This window comes from Anopheles bellator, chromosome X (genome assembly GCF_943735745.2).
Source record: "Anopheles bellator chromosome X, idAnoBellAS_SP24_06.2, whole genome shotgun sequence".
In the NCBI taxonomy this organism is placed as follows: domain Eukaryota; kingdom Metazoa; phylum Arthropoda; class Insecta; order Diptera; family Culicidae; genus Anopheles; species Anopheles bellator.
This window is the reverse complement of record NC_071287.1, coordinates 6,527,021-6,532,772: the sequence shown is the minus strand read 5'-3', so window position 1 is coordinate 6,532,772 and position 5,752 is coordinate 6,527,021.

The window sequence follows — 5,752 nt, the reverse complement described above, 5'->3', positions numbered from 1 at the left end:
TACCGTTTATTGCTGGCTGTCTGCTCGCTCCGCGGCCAAGCTCCCTGAGCCGGACCTGAGCAAGGATGCGCCCAGGATGCCCCTTCAATTGCACTGTTTCACGTGTCGAGAAAAAAAAAGTGTCAAACACACGCAAACCGTTTTTGTTCGGTTGTTTTTCGCGGCACCGTTGTTTTCCCGCGGGGTTCACCGCCGAGGGAGAGAAATGTGCGGAAAATGTGTCCAGAGAGAGAGAGAGAGAGAGCGAAAGAGTTGGGAAAAATGGCAAGGCGTACACGCAAAATCACACTCGCGAATCTCGACCGAACCCGACGACCGCCGGTAGTGAAATGAAACGCTCCGTGCGCCGGCACACGCGTCGAAGCCTCTCTCCCGGAAGTGTCGCTCTCGGCCGCGCTCGCGCTCGGTCTCTTCGGGTCACGAACGGGGCACGCAAGGAACCCGCATGGCTTTTGCTCACTGCTGTGAGCGAGAATCTCACGAACACCGGGAAGCGCGATTGCAATCGTCTGCCACTGATTGCTGAAATTGCGCAATTTTTTACGTTTATTCGGAACCGGCCAAACTCTTCGTTCGTCAATACCCCGTGAAGGAGTCACTAACTTAGTAGTAGCTTACATGTTTAGAAGTGCATCCACAGCGCAGGATGGTCACCGCTGAAATAGTGTGAACCTGTGTCTCTTGACTCCGAATGACTCCGTCAGTCTAGAGTACCTTGTTGGCAGAGAGAAGATAAGGAGGTGCTGCTGCTAAGTTTAACATGTTGTTATTACTATTTGTTATTACCAAATCAACCATTCTTAGGCGTTGAAACTACTAGGCCAAGAGCTTCTTTACGTTCTGTTTAATGTGTATACAAGGAGAGGAAAACCTAAAAGATCTTGTAGAGCTCCATTCAAAGGCAGCGGTCCCAATATTGCGATGGATAGTTTCGTTCCCTTATCTACGTATATCTCTCGATATATTTTTTAATTTTATTTATTTCAGCCCAACTAACTGATATACACACTTTTTCATTTAGTTATAGAAAACAAACGGCTTAATATTTTTTATTTTAAGATTCATTTATGTATAAAATACAATTTTGATTGCAGAAAATTGAAAAATATAAAAAACCTTTTTTCCAAAGTGGTAGGTCGTAAACTCAAGCGGTGCGATATTTGAAAATCTCATTCCATTGAAGCTCATTTCCACCCTTCGGTGGTTATATTTATGGTTAAGGTAATAGTAATGTTATAGTTGTTATAGTTACGCGAACAAACCACGAACTATTGACAACCTCAAGACCCAAATTGAACATGCTATTGCCGAAATAGGACCAAATACAATCGAAAATGTACTTAAAAATAAGACCGACTGAATGAGCCTCTGCCAAGCCAATCCTGGTGAACATGTTAGCAAAATTGTTTTACATAAAAAAATTATTAAGAATCAACCTTTCAAATAAACATTCGAGCATCGAATCATATTCAGCCGTTTTAGTTTTATAACCAAATCAAAAAGTGCACGCTAATTTGTCCTATAGTTGAGATGTTCACGATAGGTTTATCAATTCGTTGCGCTGTTGATTTCTTACACCCAACAGCTTTAATATAATGACCACGACCTTCATTTTCATATACCCTAATTATTTTACCGATCGTTCGATCGCTTTTGTCGAAATTTTTTACAATAACCCTATCATTTTTACCACTTCACGTTGCGTTCCATTTTTTAAATTCAACTTCAACTAAACTTGTTTTCGCGGCGCTCTGCTTCTCCTATGGCCACGAATGGCCATACCGGTCTCCTAGATTAAATCAAAATGTCCCTTAACGTGTCATAATTTTGCCTTTTGGAGGTTCCAAAGTAAGATACAACGTCTCAAAAGAGTGATTCTAAAAGGAGATATACTTTATCATATTATTCCGAAGGGTTTAACAGCTAAATTTCGTATTTGTGCTGGACTCAACCGGACATTAACAGGAGGAGGATATTACGAGGATATTACGACACTGACGGATAGACATGTCGTAGTCAATATGAAGCGAACGCAGGTTGGGCACGTACACAATAAAGGATCGTTGTAAACCGCAACGGTTCTGAAACAGCGGGAAACAGTTCTGAGCTCCATGTCATACCTACGTCTCAAAGTACTCGACGTATAGTACAGGTCTCCTTACACTCCTTGTGCAGGTCCTGTTGGCACTGGAGACCCTACGGAGACCCAAGCTTTATCTGAATACCCTTGGGAAGACGGTGCAGAAATCTAACCGTTAAAGGTTGCCAGAAAACGAAGATGCAAAAGTAGTGCCAATTCCCGGTGAAAAGTGCGATGCGACGCTCGGTAGCTCCGTACAGATTGCGGAAAAAAGAATAAATTTTTATTTAATTAGCATCGCGAAGGCCGTTCACCGTTGACTTCCTGCACGAAAATGGGCCGACCCGCGGGTCAATCAGGAGCGGGTCCGACCCGGCCATCGGTCGGGAGCAAAGTTGCCAATACACCCATCGCCCATACATCCAGGTGTAGTTAACCTTTGCCATCCTATTAGATAATGACCGAATTGCATCGCAACGAACTTTCACAGCACATCCTGATCCTGTGAATCCTGCTCCTTCGGGGTTTTTTCGCCGCATTGTTTTCGACGCAAATTTGGAAAAGGCAACGCCGTGCGGGCAACAGTTTAGGGTTCCGTCCTGCCGCCGGTCCTGCCAATATATATGTGGTTCGATAGGGCAGCGCGCAACCCGGGGAGTGTATGGGTCAATAACTAAAAAAATCCTCCTCGGAATCCTTCGAAGAGGACTCAGCAGCAGCAGCAGCAGCAGCACAGGGTCATAAGATAGGACAGCAGAACGGCGTGCGATAATTAGGGTGGCAGTCGCATTGTGCGGAGTGCGTCGGGGCCATCGAGAGCCTCGAGAGCGCGGCTAAAGATCCTTTCCCTACATCGCGGGAAGGTCTGCAGGTCGGCTTGTTGGCCCCTTCGCTATTCGGCGCGGCGTTTTGGGAGTTTTTCGTTTCCTTTCGGCCTGCGCCAAGCGCCCGAGCTTCTTATTTTGCTTCTCTACGTTCGGGGTCACCGATATCCGAAACCGAAAGCGAACCACGAAAAAGAACGAAATGAAAGGACACACTTTGGTTTTTCGGTTCGGTTTTTTTTTCCTTGATTCGCTTTTCTCTAGCTCCTTCATTGGGCCAGGGCTGCGACCATTATTTTCTGTTTGCGTTAATTAAAAAATTGTCACCCTTTTTATGCGATAAACCGTGCTGAGCGAAACGTGGAAGATGAGGCCGACAAAAAAATGGGTTTCCCGGGTAACCGAACGCCATGTGAGGAGCGGTGCAACTCTCTAACGGCTCGAAACGACGAAACCCGACGGAGAGACTTTTGCGTAAGGAGCGAACCGAACAATTTTTCAGACTTTTGGCAGACCATCGACATCGACATCAGCAAACTGTTGGCTGCCTAACAAAAAAAAAAGCAAACGATGACGACGACGACGACGACGTTAAAGGTGGGAAACAAAAAACTCTCAGTACTGCTGCATCATTCGTAAGCCTTTTGGAGTTGTTTTCGTCTTTGGACTGCTGCATGTTGGCTTTTTCTGTAGTTTTAATGCTGCTTACGTTTTCGTCGTCGCTGTCCTTTCGCAAAAAAATCTTCACGTTTTTATTTATCACGCAAACACTGAAACGAAAATGGTAGAAAAGTACGCAGCTATAAAAAAACGCCGATTGCTTACACCAAACATCTTACTTTGGTACTGTGTGTTACTTCACATTCGTTGAATCTTATCTCCAACCTAAGGTGTGACAAATGTTAAGGGTTTGATGGTGGATTTTGCAACTTTTTTATAAAATAAAGGATAAATTTAAAACATTTTGTTCGGGTTATTATTGTTTTGATTTTAAGATCCAACAGAGACATATTTTCAATCTAGTTTTCGCTAGTCTAGGATTCGCTAGTTACTTCACATTCGTTGAATCTTATCTCCAACCTAAGGTGTGACAAATGTTAAGGGTTTGATGGTGGATTTTGCAACTTTTTTATAAAATAAAGGATAAATTTAAAACATTTTGTTCGGGTTTATTATTGTTTTGATTTTAAGATCCAACAGAGACATATTTTCAATCTTTTATGTTTTTTTCCAATCTACAAATAAAATGAAAGATTAACAATATCTTAAACTAAAATGATTTTACAGTTAAAATAACAACAAACCAGAATTAAATAAGCAATGCCATGTTCGGATGCTGGACTGGGCTGAAGCGTTTACTGAGACCAATAACAATTGTCAAACGAAGGCTATGGCACATCCCTATATGCATATAATTTAATACTGGGTAAACTTAAACTAACTTAATAAACTTTAATACTAAATAATGTAATAATACTAGGGTGTTCAATATGTTCGTAGCCTTAATAACTTAAAGCGCCGCTACGAGTCTAATTTTTTATAATGGTACACTCTTAATATGAACGTATGTGAAGTGTCATTTCAATCTGTTACTTAGTTTTTTTTACAAGCCATTTAGTATCGACGCATCATAGACGCATTTTTACAACGGAAAAAAATCAAGTATCGTGCAGTGGTTGAATTTTTATGTTTGGAAGGTTTAAAAGCAAAGGAAAATTATGAACGAATGTTGTAAGTGTATAAGGACTCTTCACCTTTAATTAGGAAATTAAAAGGGAGGTTTCTGAGTCATCGCTGAGTCGTTAAACCTGGTCGTACTAGCCCTCAAGACGATCCACGTCAAAAACAGACACAACACGTACAAAACCGTAGAAAAAATACAGGATATCGTATTGGGAAATCGACGAAATACTTAAAGAGTGTTAGTATAAGGCCTAGCCATCTCATTCAGTAATAACCAATATTTTGACTGAAGTATTGGTTTTCAGAAAGGAGTCTGGTGTTCAGGAAGGTATCAACCGTATTCACCAGATTTGGCCCCTAACGACCTCCATCTGTTTTCAGACCCAAAAAAAACATGCGTGGAAAGCGTTTTTCATCAAATGATGACGTCATAACAGCTGGGGAAGCGTATTTTAAAGCTCTTTCAGTTTCTCACTTAAGGGATGGAACCTATAAATTGGAGTCTCGTTGAAACAAGCGTATTGATGTTCAGGGAGATCATACTGAATACTAAAGAGTATTTCAAGCCGTACAAATTTATTTTTCTCTTCGAGACTACGAACTTATTGAACAGCCTAGTAATAATCTTTTTATATAAAATGCAAATTATTAAAAGTTTAACGAAGTCGGACACTTTCCTATTTAGAATTCAGCACGTTTACTTTCTTCTTGGTACAATTCAGAAACAAATAATTAGTAAAGCGTTTCAACCTCTGTTTATCTGAAATTGGGCTTAATTCGAAGAAAAATCGGGATAAAATATTTACTAACAGATTGTGAATCCCACGAATACGAGGAATAATTTACCTCACTCGATGGAGATATAACTTATCATCTCACTAGCTACAACTTACCAACGGTTCCAGACGAACTATTATTTCTTTATTATTATTATTATTAGTTATTTATTTTTATTGTACAATTCAAAGCGACCACACTTTGGCGCTATGCTGAAACCCGATTAAGTCCAGGACAGGGCCAGGGAAATGAGAGGCATTTCAATAAACAATCATGTAAATCATGGCCGACTATGTTGTACCAGATCATGAGCGTTTTCCGATCTTGTTTAGAGCAATCGAAACGATTAAGGTAGTGTGACCAAACAACGTGGAAATACACTCCCAAG